Source organism: Lissotriton helveticus, chromosome 8, assembly GCF_964261635.1.
Source record: "Lissotriton helveticus chromosome 8, aLisHel1.1, whole genome shotgun sequence".
Taxonomy (NCBI): Eukaryota; Metazoa; Chordata; class Amphibia; order Caudata; family Salamandridae; genus Lissotriton; species Lissotriton helveticus.
The window spans coordinates 1,051,442,924-1,051,458,525 of NC_136069.1; positions in this window are offsets into that span (position 1 = coordinate 1,051,442,924).

Below are 15,602 nucleotides of genomic sequence, written 5' to 3' on the forward strand. Positions count from 1 at the left end.
GAATTATTGACATGATTAAAGACGTCAATAATACTCCATCTTACCCTAGAGATGAATTACGGGTGTATTTGAGTTGGAACTCTACCGAGTATCGCCTTAGTTTGGGAGAAAGCAAGCGTAAAAGCTCCACTTCAGTCTGGGTCGTGCCTCACCGAGGTCAGGTCTGTCTGCAAGGAAATGGGAGAAATCTGAGAGCTCAGCTAGGGAGGAGTGAGTGCGTTGAGACTTACGTATTTCCGTCTAACTCCTCCCCTGCCTTCCTTACTGCTAGGGGTACTTACTTCATCTGTCAAGACAGAGCGTATACATGGCTGCCTGCTGACTTCTCAGGTTCATGTTATATTGCTCGATTGTTACCTCCGACATACACTGCTTCTTCAGATTATCACATGACCAGAGTAGCAAGAGGTGTCTTCAGCAAGGAAGATACCGCTGGTCAGGAAGCTGGAGACTTCTTCAAAGGTTTCCTTCCGTTTTGGGGGCCTATGGCTAATAGTAGAAATCTACGTCAACTAACACGGGTAGTTGAATCTACTATTACAGAAACTGCTGGTGCCCTTAGTAACTTGACAGCTGAGCTTCAGGCGGATCGTCTCATGACGTTGCAGAACCGTATGGTTCTAGACGTAATACTTGCAGATCGAGGTGGGGTATGCAGAATGATCCAATCGAGCTGCTGTGTTTTTATTCCCAATAATGCTCCAACCGTCTATGAAGCGATCTCTAAGCTACACAAGATTTCCGACTCTATACACGTAGACAAGGGAAACTGGTCCTTCATGGAGTGGTTTTGGACTCTGGTATCAGCGTGGGGATGGAAGGTTCTGATGGTCATTGGTGTCATCCTAGTATTTCTGTTCTCATGCTGCCTTATTATCCAATGTGGTCCCGCTTTGTGTAGCCTCTGTGCTGCAACCTGTTTCAGAAAACCACCTGCATTAGGAGAAAAGGCACGAGACAGGATGATGATACAACAACATGTCACTGACCTAATGAGCATAGAGTTAGATTCTGACATAGACTGAGTAATTGCCTATGTAAGGGCAAAAGGAGGGTCTGAGGTTCCGTGACGATTTAACCCGTGTTTGTAACATTGTCGCAAATACATAATTTTGGTATCAATGAACCGCAAATGATCCATTTAGTATATCCTGGTGTTTTCGCTATGCTACGAGCAAGAGCACTCCTGTTACAAACACATTTCTGTTCTACCCATGGCATCCATCTTAGAACACGGAAGCCATTTTGTATTCTTTGCCCTCACATAGTCAATGAACACGCAATAACCTCTTTCAATTAAGGACACGTAGGCCTTAGCCGGCAATTCACCTTGCTAGTGACACGTGCACCTTAGGCCAGCAACGCTGTGGCAGCATGACTCGGCAAGAGCTGCCTCCCCAGCCTGAGGCCAGTCCTGCTATACTGGTTCTCGTGTTCGTTGGTCTGATCATGATTAGGCGGCCGAAGCTGGTAGCCGTGCCCATTTACGACCCACAAACATCTCTTATCCTACTTTTCTATCTTCTGCACCTGGCTCTGCTCCTTTCCTTCTGGGCCTTTATTAGGGGGAGGTAACGAAATTTACGATGAGGCGGTCCGGGTCTTGAATGAGAAGTTGACATGGGATTATGATGGAATAGTGGGAACCCCTCGTTCGTAATGTTTTGACATCAGATATTGTTGACGATTCCTATGCAACGCCAAATATTTATTGTACAAGATACAAAGGTTTTGGAATGTGCTAACATGTAAAGAATTTGCCTGAAGCCCAATATTCAGTATATAAGGAACAACCCTCTTTGTACAAATTGAACAGGCTCCTAGATACTGCCCATGTGTAGTTTCTGTGACTTCTGTGTCCCTGCAGTAATAAACCTTTGGTCTTTGACGCCACCATCGAGAAGCCCGTGTTTCTGTTTGTTTGTGCACCGAGACAGGTTGAACTCCGGGGTCTTCGGGTGTTATCCCTGACACCTCTGGACGGAACCAAAAAGTCCAGAACTCCAGGCTAGGCCGGGGGTTTTGCTAAGGGATGAGAGGTCTGAGTCCAGTGAGGGGCGGGGCCTGGGGTCTGAGGGATGAGAGGTCTGAGTCCAGTGAGGGTCACGGTGGGGCTAGGCCGGGGGTCTGACTGAGGGATGAGAGGTCTGAGTCCAGTGAGGGTCAGAGCGGGGCTTGGGGTCCGAGTCCAGTGAGGGTCAGGGCGGGGGTCGGGGTCTGGCTGAGAGATGAGGGTCCGAGTCCAGTGAGGGTCAGGGTGGGGCTTGGGGTCTGGATGAGGGGTCTGAGTCCAGTGAGGGTCAGGGCGGGGCTTGGCATCTGGATGAGGGGTCTGAGTCCAGAGAGGGTCAGGGTGGGGCTAGGCCAGGGGTCTGGCTGAGGGATGAGAGGTCTGAGTCCAGTGAGGGTCAGGGCCGGGCTTGGGGTCTGAGGGATGAGGGTCTGAGTCCAGTGAGGGTCAGGGCGGGGCTAGGCTGGGGGTCTGGCTGAGGGATGAGAGGTCTGAGTCCAGTGAGGGTCAGGGCTGGGCTTGGGGTCTGAGGGATGAGGGTCTGAGTCCAGTGAGGGTCAGGGCGGGCCTGGGGTCTGAGGGATGAGAGGTCTGAGTCCAGTGAGGGTCAGGGTGGAGCCTGGGGTCTGAGGGATGAGAGGTCTGAGTCCAGTGAGGGTCAGTGCGGGGCCTGGGGTCTGAGGGATGAGGGTCTGAGTCCAGTGAGGGTCAGGGCGGGGCTAGGCCTGGGGTCTGAGGGATGAGAGGTCTGAGTCCAGTGAGGGTCAGGGTGGGGCTAGGCCTCGGGTCTGAGGGATGAGAGGTCTGCGTCCAGTGAGGGTCAGGACGGGGCCTGGGGTCTGAGGGATGAGAGGTCTGAGTCCAGTGAAGGTCAGGGCGGGGCCTGGGGTCTGAGGGATGAGGGTCTGAGTCCAGTGAGGGTCAGGGCGGGGCCTGAGGCCTGAGGGATGAGGGTCTGAGTCCAGTGAGGGTCAGGACGGGGCTAGGCCTGAGGGATGAGAGGTCTGAGTCCAGTGAGGGTCAGGGTGGGGCTAGGCCTGAGGTCTGAAGGATGAGGGTCTGAGTCCAGTGAGGGTCAGGGCGGGGCCTGGGGTCTGAGGGAGGAGAGGTCTGAGTCCAGTGAGGGTCAGGGCCGGGCTTGGGGTCTGAGGAATGAGGGTCTGAGTCCAGTGAGGGTCAGGGCGGGGCCTGGGGTCTGAGGGATGAGAGGTCTGAGTCCAGTGAGGGCCAGGGCGAGGCCTGGGGTCTGAGGGATGAGAGGTCTGAGTCCAGTGAGGGTCAGTGCGGGGCTTGGGGTCTGAGGGATGAGGGTCTGAGTCCAGTGAGGGTCAGGGCGGGGCTTGGGGTCTGAGGGATGAGGGTCTGAGTCCAGTGAGGGTCAGGGCGGGCCTGGGGTCTGAGGGATGAGGGTCTGAGTCCAGTGAGGGTCAGGACGGGGCCTGGGGTCTGAGGGATGAGGGTCTGAGTCCAGTGAGGGTCAGGGCGGGGCCCGGGGTCTGAGGGATGAGGGTCTCAGTCCAGTGAGGGTCAGGGCGGAGCTAGGCCTGGGGTCTGAGGGATGAGAGGTCTGAGTCCAGTGAGGGTCAGGGCCGGGCTTGGGGTCTGAGGGATAAGAGGTCTGAGTCCAGTGAGGGTCAGGGCGGGGCCAGGGGTCTGAGGGATGAGAGGTCTATGTCCAGTAAGGGTCAGGGCGGGGCCTGGGGTCTGAGGGATGAGGGTCTGAGTCCAGTGAGGGTCAGGGCTGGGCTAGGCCTGGGGTCTGAGGGATGAGAGGTCTGAGTCCAGTGAGGGTCAGGACGGGGCCTGGGGTCTGAGGGATGAGAGGTCTGAGTCCAGTGAAGGTCAGGGTGGGGCTAGGCCTGGGCTCTGAGGGATGAGAGGTCTGAGTCCAGTGAGGGTTAGGGTAGGGCTAGGCCTGGGGTCTGAGGGATGAGAGGTCTGAGTCCAGTGAGGGTCAGGGCGGGGCCTGGGGTCTGAGGGATGAGGGTCTGAGTCCAGTGAGGGTCAGGGCGGGGCCTGAGGCCTGAGGGATGAGGGTTTGAGTCCAGTGAGGGTCAGGACGGGGCTAGGCCTGAGGGATGAGAGGTCTGAGTCCAGTGAGGGTCAGGGTGGGGCTAGGCATGGGGTCTGAAGGATAAGGGTCTGAGTCCAGTGAGGGTCAGGGCGGGGCCTGGGGTCTGAGGGATGAGAGGTCTGAGTCCAGTGAGGGTCAGGGCCGGGCTTGGGGTCTGAGGGATGAGGGTCTGAGTTCAGTGAGGGTCAGGGCGGGGCCTGGGGTCTGAGGGATGAGAGGTCTGAGTCCAGTGAGGGCCAGGGCGAGGCCTGGGGTCTGAGGGATGAGAGGTCTGAGTCCAGTGAGGGTCAGGGCGGAGCTAGGCCTGGGGTCTGAGGGATGAGAGGTCTGAGTCCAGTGAGGGTCAGGGCCGGGCTTGGGGTCTGAGGGATGAGAGGTCTGAGTCCAGTGAGGGTCAGGGCGGGGCCTGGGGTCTGAGGGATGAGAGGTCTATGTCCAGTAAGGGTCAGGGCGGGGCCTGGGGTCTGAGGTTTGAGGGTCTGAGTCCAGTGAGGGTCAGGGCTGGGCTAGGCCTGGGGTCTGAGGGATGAGAGGTCTGAGTCCAGTGAGGGTCAGGACGGGGCCTGGGGTCTGAGGGATGAGAGGTCTGAGTCCAGTGAAGGTCAGGGTGGGGCTAGGCCTGGGCTCTGAGGGATGAGAGGTCTGAGTCCAGTGAGGGTTAGGGTAGGGCTAGGCCTGGGGTCTGAGGGATGAGAGGTCTGAGTCCAGTGAGGGTCAGGGCGGGGCCTGGGGTCTGAGGGATGAGGGTCTGAGTCCAGTGAGGGTCAGGGCGGGGCCTGAGGGATGAGGGTCTGAGTCCAGTGAGGGTCAGGACGGGGCTAGGCCTGAGGGATGAGAGGTCTGAGTCCAGTGAGGGTCAGGGTGGGGCTCGGCCTGGGGTCTGAAGGATGAGGGTCTGAGTCCAGTGAGGGTCAGGGCGGGGCCTGGGGTCTGAGGGATGAGAGGTCTGAGTCCAGTGAGGGTCAGGGCCGGGCTTGGGGTCTGAGGGATGAGGGTCTGAGTCCTGTGAGGGTCAGGGCGGGGCCTGGGGTCTGAGGGATGAGAGGTCTGAGTCCAGTGAGGGCCAGGGCAAGGCCTGGGGTCTGAGGGATGAGAGGTCTGAGTCCAGTGAGGGTCAGGGCGGAGCTAGGCCTGGGGTCTGAGGGATGAGAGGTCTGAGTCCAGTGAGGGTCAGGGCCGGGCTTGGGGTCTGAGGGATGAGAGGTCTGAGTCCAGTGAGGGTCAGGGCGGGGCCTGGGGTCTGAGGGATGAGAGGTCTATGTCCAGTAAGGGTCAGGGCGGGGCCTGGGGTCTGAGGGATGAGGGTCTGAGTCCAGTGAGGGTCAGGGCAGGGCCTGAGGCCTGAGGGATGAGGGTCTGAGTCCAGTGAGGGTCAGGACGGGGCTAGGCCTGAGGGATGAGAGGTCTGAGTCCAGTGAGGGTCAGGGTGGGGCTAGGCCTGGGGTCTGAGGGATGAGAGGTCTGAGTCCAGTGAGGGTCAGGACGGGGCCTGGGGTCTGAGGGATGAGAGGTCTGAGTCCAGTGAAGGTCAGGGTGGGGCTAGGCCTGGGCTCTGAGGGATGAGAGGTCTGAGTCCAGTGAGGGTTAGGGTAGGGCTAGGCCTGGGGTCTGAGGGATGAGAGGTCTGAGTCCAGTGAGGGTCAGGGCGGGGCCTGGGGTCTGAGGGATGAGGGTCTGAGTCCAGTGAGGGTCAGGGCGGGGCCTGAGGCCTGAGGGATGAGGGTTTGAGTCCAGTGAGGGTCAGGACGGGGCTAGGCCTGAGGGATGAGAGGTCTGAGTCCAGTGAGGGTCAGGGTGGGGCTAGGCATGGGGTCTGAAGGATAAGGGTCTGAGTCCAGTGAGGGTCAGGGCGGGGCCTGGGGTCTGAGGGATGAGAGGTCTGAGTCCAGTGAGGGTCAGGGCCGGGCTTGGGGTCTGAGGGATGAGGGTCTGAGTTCAGTGAGGGTCAGGGCGGGGCCTGGGGTCTGAGGGATGAGAGGTCTGAGTCCAGTGAGGGCCAGGGCGAGGCCTGGGGTCTGAGGGATGAGAGGTCTGAGTCCAGTGAGGGTCAGGGCGGAGCTAGGCCTGGGGTCTGAGGGATGAGAGGTCTGAGTCCAGTGAGGGTCAGGGCCGGGCTTGGGGTCTGAGGGATGAGAGGTCTGAGTCCAGTGAGGGTCAGGGCGGGGCCTGGGGTCTGAGGGATGAGAGGTCTATGTCCAGTAAGGGTCAGGGCGGGGCCTGGGGTCTGAGGTTTGAGGGTCTGAGTCCAGTGAGGGTCAGGGCTGGGCTAGGCCTGGGGTCTGAGGGATGAGAGGTCTGAGTCCAGTGAGGGTCAGGACGGGGCCTGGGGTCTGAGGGATGAGAGGTCTGAGTCCAGTGAAGGTCAGGGTGGGGCTAGGCCTGGGCTCTGAGGGATGAGAGGTCTGAGTCCAGTGAGGGTTAGGGTAGGGCTAGGCCTGGGGTCTGAGGGATGAGAGGTCTGAGTCCAGTGAGGGTCAGGGCGGGGCCTGGGGTCTGAGGGATGAGGGTCTGAGTCCAGTGAGGGTCAGGGCGGGGCCTGAGGGATGAGGGTCTGAGTCCAGTGAGGGTCAGGACGGGGCTAGGCCTGAGGGATGAGAGGTCTGAGTCCAGTGAGGGTCAGGGTGGGGCTCGGCCTGGGGTCTGAAGGATGAGGGTCTGAGTCCAGTGAGGGTCAGGGCGGGGCCTGGGGTCTGAGGGATGAGAGGTCTGAGTCCAGTGAGGGTCAGGGCCGGGCTTGGGGTCTGAGGGATGAGGGTCTGAGTCCTGTGAGGGTCAGGGCGGGGCCTGGGGTCTGAGGGATGAGAGGTCTGAGTCCAGTGAGGGCCAGGGCAAGGCCTGGGGTCTGAGGGATGAGAGGTCTGAGTCCAGTGAGGGTCAGGGCGGAGCTAGGCCTGGGGTCTGAGGGATGAGAGGTCTGAGTCCAGTGAGGGTCAGGGCCGGGCTTGGGGTCTGAGGGATGAGAGGTCTGAGTCCAGTGAGGGTCAGGGCGGGGCCTGGGGTCTGAGGGATGAGAGGTCTATGTCCAGTAAGGGTCAGGGCGGGGCCTGGGGTCTGAGGGATGAGAGAACTGAGTCCAGTGAGGGTCAGGACGGGGCTAGGCCTGAGGGATGAGAGGTCTGAGTCCAGTGAGGGTCAGGGTGGTGCTAGGCCTGGGGTCTGAAGGATGAGGGTCTGAGTCCAGTGAGGGTCAGGGCGGGGCCTGGGGTCTGAGGGATGAGAGGTCTGAGTCCAGTGAGGGTCAGGGCCGGGCTTGGGGTCTGAGGGATGAGGGTCTGAGTCCAGTAAGGGTCAGGGCGGGGCCTGGGTTCTGAGGGATGAGGGTCTGAGTCCAGTGAGGGTCAGGGCGGGGCCTGAGGGATGAGAGGTCTGAGTCCAGTGAGGGCCAGGGCGAGGCCTGGGGTCTGAGAGATGAGGGTCGGAGTCCAGTGAGGGTCAGGGTGGGGCCTGAGGGATGAGGGTCTGAGTCCAGTGAGGGTCATGGCAGGGCTTGGGGTCTGGCTGAGGGATGAGGGCTCTGAGTCCAGTGAGGGTCAGGGCGGGGCCTGGGGTCTGAGGGATGAGAGGTCTGAGTCCAGTGAGGGTCAGGGCGGGGCCTGGGGTCTGAGAGATAAGGGTCTGAGTCTAGTGAGGGTCAGGACGGGGCCTGGGGTCTGAGGGATGAGGTTCTGAGTCCAGTGAGGGTCAGGGCGGAGCCTGGGGTCTGATGGATGAGGGTCTGAGTCCAGTGAGGGTCAGGGCGGAGCTAGGCCTGGGGTCTGAGGGATGAGAGGTCTGAGTCCAGTGAGGGTCAGGGCGGGGCTTGGGGTCTGAGGGATGAGAGGTCTGAGTCCAGTGAGGGTCAGGGCGGGGCCTGGGGTCTGAGGGATGAGAGGTCTGAGTCCAGTAAGGGTCAGGGCGGGGCCTGGGGTCTGAGGGATAAGGGTCTGAGTCCAGTGAGGGTCAGGACGGGGCCTGGGTTCTGAGGGATGAGAGGTCTGAGTCCAGTGAGGGTCAGGGCGGGGCCTGGGGTCTGAGGGATGAGGGTCTGAGTCCAGTGAGGGTCAGGACGGGGCTAGGCCTGAGGGATGAGAGGTCTGAGTCCAGTGAGGGTCAGGGTGGGGCTAGGCCTGGGGTCTGAAGGATGAGGGTCTGAGTCCAGTGAGGGTCAGGGCGGGGCCTGGGGTCTGAGGAATGAGAGGTCTGAGTCCAGTGAGGGTCAGGGCCGGGCTTGGGGTCTGAGGGATGAGGGTCTGAGTCCAGTGAGGGTCAGGGCGGGGCCTGGGGTCTGAGGGATGAGGGTCTGAGTCCAGTGAGGGTCAGGGTGGGGCTTGGCCTGGGGTCTGAGGGATGAGAGGTCTGAGTCCAGTGAGGGTCAGAACGGGGCCTGGGGTCTGGGGGATGAGAGGTCTGAGTCCAGTGAGGGTTAGGGCGGGGCCTGAGGGATGAGGGTCTGAGTCCAGTGAGGGTCAGGACGGGGCCTGGGGTCTAAGGGATGAAGGTCTGAGTCCAGTGAGGGTCAGGGCGGGGCCTGGGGTCTGAGGGATGAGGGTCTGAGTCCAGTGAGGGTCAGGGTGGGGCTTGGCCTGGGGTCTGAGGGATGAGAGGTCTGAGTCCAGTGAGGGTTAGGGCGGGGCCTGAGGGATGAAAGGTCTGAGTCCAGTGAGGGTCAGGGCGGGGCCTGAGGCCTGAGGGATGAAAGGTCTGAGTCCAGTGAGGGTCAGGGCGGGGCCTGGAGTCTGAGAGATGAGGGTCTGAGTCCAGTGAGGGTCAGGGTAGGGCCTGAGGGATGAGGGTCTGAGTCCAGTGAGGGTCAGGGCGGGGCTTGGGGTCTGGCTGAGGGATGAGGGCTCTGAGTCCAGTGAGGGTCAGGGTGGGGCTAGGCCGGGGGTTTTGCTAAGGGATGAGAGGTGTGAGTCCAGTGAGGGTCAGGGCAGGGCCTCGTGTCTGAGGGATGAGAGGTCTGAGTCCAGTGAGGGTCACGGTGGGGCTTGGGGTCCGAGTCCAGTGAGGGTCAGGGCGGGGGTCGCGGTCTGGCTGAGAGATGAGGGTCCGAGTCCAGTGAGGGTCAGGGCGGGGCTTGGGGTCTGGATGAGGGGTCTGAGTCCAGTGAGGGTCAGGGCGGGGCTTGGCATCTGGATGAGGGGTCTGAGTCCAGAGAGGGTCAGGGTGGGGCTAGGCCAGGGGTCTGGCTGAAGGATGAGAGGTCCGAGTCCAGTGAGGGTCCGGGCGGGGCTAGGCTGGGGGTCTGGCTGAGGGATGAGAGGTCTGAGTCCAGTGAGGGTCAGGGCCGGGCTTGGGGTCTGAGGGATGAGGGTCTGAGTCCAGTGAGGGTCAGGGCGGGCCTGGGGTCTGAGGGATGAGAGGTCTGAGTCCAGTGAGGGTCAGTGTGGGGCCTGGGGTACGAGGGATGAGGGTCTGAGTCCAGTGAGGGTCAGGGCGGGGCTAGGCCTGGGGTCTGAGGGATGAGAGGTCTGAGTCCAGTGAGGGTCAGGGTGGGGGCTAGGCCTGGGGTCTGAGGGATGAGAGGTCTGAGTCAGTGAGGGTCAGGACGGGGCCTGGGGTCTGAGGGATGAGAGGTCTGAGTCCAGTGAAGGTCAGGGTGGGGCTAGGCCAGGGGTCTGAGGGATGAGAGGTCTGAGTCCAGTGAGGGTTAGGGTAGGGCTAGGCCTGGGGTCTGAGGGATGAGAGGTCTGAGTCCAGTGAGGGTCAGGGCGGGGCCTGGGGTCTGAGGGATGAGGGTCTGAGTCCAGTGAGGGTCAGGGCAGGGCCTGAGGCCTGAGGGATGAGGGTCTGAGTCCAGTGAGGGTCAGGACGGGGCTAGGCCTGAGGGATGAGAGGTCTGAGTCCAGTGAGGGTCAGGGTGGGGCTAGGCCTGGGGTCTGAAGGATGAGGGTCTGAGTCCAGTGAGGGTCAGGGCGTGGCCTGGGGTCTGAGGGATGAGAGGTCTGAGTCCAGTGAGGGTCAGGGCCGGGCTTGGGGTCTGAGGGATGAGGGTTCTGAGTCCAGTGAGGGTCAGGGCGGGGCCTGGGATTTGATGGATGAGAGGGTTGAGTCCAGTGTGGGCCATGGCGAGGCCTGGGGTCTGAGGGATGAGAGGTCTGAGTCCAGTGAGGGTCAGGGTGGGGCTAGGCCTGGGGTCTGAGGGTTGAGAGGTCTGAGTCCAGTGAGGGTCAGTGCGGGGCCTGGGGTCTGAGGGATGAGAGGTCTGAGTCCAGTGAGGGTCAGGGCGGGGCCTGGGGTCTGAGGGATGAGGGTCTGAGTCCAGTGAGGGTCAGGACGGGGCCTGGGGTCTGAGGGATGAGGGTCTGAGTCCAGTGAGGGTCAGGGCGGGGCCTGGGGTCTGAGGGATGAGGGTCTGAGTCCAGTGAGGGTCAGGGCGGAGCTAGGCCTTGGGTCTGAGGGATGAGAGGTCTGAGTCCAGTGAGGGTCAGGGCCGGGCTTGGGGTCTGAGGGATGAGAGGTCTGAGTCCAGTGAGGGTCAGGGCGGGGCCTGGGGTCTGAGGGATGAGAGGTCTGAGTCCAGTGAGGGTCAGGGTGGGGCTAGGCCTGGGGTCTGAGGGATGAGAGGTCTGAGTCCAGTGAGGTTCAGGACGGGGCTAGGCCTGAGGGATGAGAGGTCTGAGTCCAGTGAGGGTCAGGGTGGGGCTAGGCCTGGGGTCTGAAGGATGAGGGTTCGAGTCCAGTGATGGTCAGGGCGGGGCCTGGGGTCTGAGGGATGAGAGGTCTGAGTCCAGTGAGGGTCAGGGCCGGGCTTGGGGCCTGAGGGATGAGGGTCTGAGTCCAGTGAGGGTCAGGGCGGGGCCTGGGGTCTGAGGGATGAGAGGTCTGAGTCCAGTGAGGGCCAGGGCGAGGCCAGGGGTCTGAGGGATGAGAGGTCTGAGTCCAGTGAGGGTCAGGGTGGGGCTAGGCCTGGGGTCTGAGGGATGAGAGGTCTGAGTCCAGTGAGGGTCAGTGCGGGGCCTGGGGTCTGAGGGATGAGGGCCTGAGTCCAGTGAGGGTCAGGGCGGGGCTAGGCCTGGGGTCTGAGGGATGAGAGGTCTGAGTCCAGTGAGGGTCAGGGTGGGGCTAGGCCTGGGGTCTGAGGGATGAGAGGTCTGAGTCCAGTGAGGGTCAGAACGGGACCTGGGGTCTGAGGGATGAGAGGTCTGAGTCCAGTGAGGGTTAGGGTGGGGCTAGGCCTGGGGTCTTGGAGTTCTGGACTTTTTGGTTCCGTCCAGAGGTGTCAGGGATAACACCCGAAGACCCCGGAGTTCCACCTGTCTCGGTGCACAAACAAACAGAAACACGGGCTTCTCGATGGTGGCGTCAAAGACCAAAGGTTTATTACTGCAGGGACACAGAAGTCACAGAAACTACACATGGGCAGTATCTAGGAGCCTGTTCAATTGGTACAAAGAGGGTTGTTCCTTATATACTAAATATTCTGCTCAGGGCAAATTCTTTACATGTTTCCACAGTTCTAAACATTCGTGTCTTTAAACAATAAATATTTGGCGTTGCACAGGAATCGTCAACAGTATCTGATGTCAAAACATTATGAATGAGGGGTTCCCACTAGTCCATCATAATCCTATGTCAATTCTTCATTCAAGACCCGGACCGCCTCATCGTAAATTTCGTTACCTCCCCCTAATAAAGGCCCAGAAGGAAAGGAGCAGAGCCAGGTGCAGAAGATAGAAAGACAGGATAAGAAATGTTTGTGGGTCGTAAATGGGCACGGTTACCAGCTTCGGCCGCTTAATCATGATCAGGCCAACGAACACAAGAACCAGTATAGCAGGACTGGCCTCAGGCTGGGGAGGCAGTTCTTGCCGAGTCATGCTGCTACAGCGTTGCTGGCCTAAGGTGCACGTGTCACTAGCAAGGTGAATCGCCGGTTAAAGCCTACGTGTCCTTTAATGAAGAGAGATCATTGTGTGTCCATTGACTATGTGAGGGCAAGGAATACAAAATGGCTTCCGTGTTCTAAAATGGATGTCATGGGTAAATCACAAATGTGTTGGTAACAGGAGTGCTCTTGCTCGTAGCATAGCGAAAACACCAGGATATACTAAATGGATTATTTGCGGTTCACTGATACCAAAATTACGTATTTACGACAATGTTACAAACACGAGTAAAATCGTCACGGAACCTCAGACCCTCCTTTTGCCCTTACATAGGCAATTACTCAGTCTATATCAGAGTCAGAGTCTAATTCTATGCTCATTAGGTCAGTGACATGTTGTTGTATCATCATCCTGTCTCGTGCCTTTTCTCCTAATGCAGGTGGTTTTCTGAAACAGGTTGCAGCACAGAGACTACACAGAGCGGGACCACATTGGATAATAAGGCAGCACGAGAACAGAAATACTAGGATGACACCAATAACCATCAGAACCTTCCATCCCCACGCTGATACCAGAGTCCAAAACCACTCCATGAAGGACCAGTTTCCCTTATCTACGTGTATAGAGTCGGAAATCTTGTGTAACTTAGAGATTGCTTCATAGACTGTTGGAGCATTATTTGGAATAAAGACACAGCAGCTCGATTGGATCATTCTGCATACCCCACCTCGATCTGCAAGTATTACATCTAGAACCATACGGTTCTGCAACGTCATGAGACGATCCGCCTGAAGCTCAGCTGTTAAGTTACTAAGGGCACCTGCAGTTTCCGTAATAGTAGATTCAACTACCCGTGTTAGTTGACGTAGATTTCTACTATTGGCCATAGGCCCCCAAAACGGAAGGAAACCTTTGAAAAAGTCTCCAGCTTCTTGACCAGCGGTATCTTCCTTGCTGAAGACACCTCTTGCTACTCTGGTTCTGTGATAATCTGCAGAAGCAGTGTATGTCGGGGGTAACAATCGAGCAATATAACATGAACCTGAAAAGTCAGCAGGCAGCCATGTATATGCTCTGTCCTGACAGATGAAGTAGGTACCCCTAGCAGTCAGAAAGGCAGGGGAGGAGTTAGACGGAAATACGTAAGTCTCAACGCACTCACTCCTCCCTAGCTGAGCTCTCGGATTTCTCCCATTTCCTTGCAAACAGACCTGACCTCGGTGAGGCACGACCCAAACTGAAGTGGAGCTTTTACGCTTGCTTTCTCCCAAACTAAGGCGATACTCTGTAGAGTTCCAACTCAAATACACCCGTAATTCATCTCTAGGGTAAGATGGAGTATTATTGACGTCTTTAATCATATCAATAATTCCCTGGACTAAAGCTTTGTTGGCTGAGTTGTATTTAGTGGACCGTGGTGGACGCGGAGGATAGGTCTCAAGGGCATATGAAAAAATGGTCTGAAAGGCCTGAAATGATCCATTGTAGCTAAAAGGCAAGACTAGATAGGGAATGCCTTTATCCATAGTGTGGGGTATCAAGCCACACACCCAGCAGTCTGTAGTATTAACTATCAGTTGGTGTTGATGCAAGAGCTGTACAAATGTATTGTTAATAAATTCTGAGCGTCGAGCTTGTTCGTGTTCAGGAAATGAGTGAAAAGAATGCATAGAAGGAACCGTAGAAGTAGTAGGATCAAGGGGAGGTACTGTAGTTACTGGCATAAAAATCAAATGTACACCAAAGATGATTCCACCCACCAACGTTATCAGAACAATTAAAAATGTAACTGCACATTGCATTAGAAAGCATTTGCTGTGAAGTATTCTGTACAGCCTATTTCTGCGAACATAAATTACATTTTCTCGTTGTAGCTCAGGAAGCTCCATCTTCTACGACCGTTCGCGACCACTGATGATGTGTACGTAGATGAAAATGCCTCTATTAGCCCTGGGAGTTCCCAGAACTAACAGAAAGATCGACCTTGTGTCTGACCCCCGCAGATTCAACTAGGCACACAGCCACGACCCTACGGCTACCCAGACGGCAAGGCAATTTTAAAATAAAAAGAAACAATACAAGGTATTAGCAAACTTCCTGGCTGGAGGCAATGTATAGCAAATTCAAATCTGAAAATAGGCAGTTTCCTGCTTTATTTGTCCATATTGCGAGAACGTAAGTTGTATCTCAGTTTTGCAGGAGCTGTCTGATCTGGAAACAATGTATTTTCAGCTGACGTTGCAATGTTCACGTTCGCAGATGGCAAATGTTCTTTTGGTGCAGATGGCAAATGTTCATTGGGTGTGGATGACAAATGTTCAGGGTTCAAAAGAGCAGTTTCAGGAGGAGAGTCAGAATTTGGTGAATCCGTGATCAGTTCTGCATCGCTGAAAGGTATGAACCTGGGGATTTGTTCCGTTTCAGAGGTACCGATTCCTTTCTTTACCCAGTGGTCGTAAGGAAGTGGCAGAGGCACACGTTTAGCATGTGTCGTATGGATCCAGTTTTTCCTTCCGGCCACACGAATAGCAGTTCTCGTTGCTAACAGGACTTAGAAAGGGCCAATGAATCTGGGCTGAAGATTTTTTGTTCTTGCAAAATTTTTGATGACCACCTGATCACCCGGTTTCAGCTGATGGCCTGGACTCTCCGGTGGCTTTGGCAATGCATCGAAAACCTGTTGGTGAATAAGACTCAATTTAGCAGTCAAGTCGAAAAGGTAATCAATTAACATTGGGTATTCCAGCTGTTTGAATTCTTTTGGTCTAGGTACCCCCCAAACATTTGCAGGACGACCAAAAACTATTTCATAAGGACTAAGCCCTACTCTAGAATGTACGGTTGCTCTTGTTGATAGTAAAGCCAAAGGCAATGCGTCTGGCCAGGACAAACCCGTGGATGCTTGTATCTTAGCAAGTTTCAGTTTGAGGGTGCCATTGTAACCCTCGACTAAACCCGCGGACTGGGGATGATTCGCACTATGAAACTTCTGTCTAATCCCTAGGCCGGCACACACACTCTGCATAACTTTCCCTACGAACTCACTTCCGTTATCTGACCATACAATCCGTGGCATTCCGTATCTGGGGAAGTATTCTTTAAGAAGAATTTTGGCAGTGGATAAGGCAGTATTGTCCTTCAGTGGGTATGCTTCGATCCATCTGGAGAAAGCACAAACTACCACTAGGACGTATTTCAGATTATTGCAACGATCCATGTGAATGAAGTCTAGCTGGATCACTTCAAAGGGGCAGGAAGGAGGAGCGAAGTGACCTGCAGGTGTGGGGATTCCCTTGCCAGGATTATGCATCAAGCATACCATACAATTTCTCACCACTCTCTCTGCACACTTACTAATCCCGTCATTCTTCCAGACCGGAGCCAACATCTTACAAATCCCTTTTGAACTGATGTGCGCTGTTCCATGTGCCATCGTTACTACTGCAAGCACATACGCATCAGGCAACATCCAACGCTGTTGTTCCGACAAGTCAATCCAACACCCACTCGAGTCCAATTTACCCGTGCTCTCTCTCCATGCAAGTTTTTCCTCCTCAGTCGCCTCTTTCTGAATTTCCTTCACGCTTTTCACTGTGTTCTCACACATTCCAGACTCAGAAATCCATCTTGCAGACGTTGCAACATACATTCTACTCATCATATTTCTAGCTGTCTGTTTTGCAGTCTCATCGGCAAAAGCATTCCCACG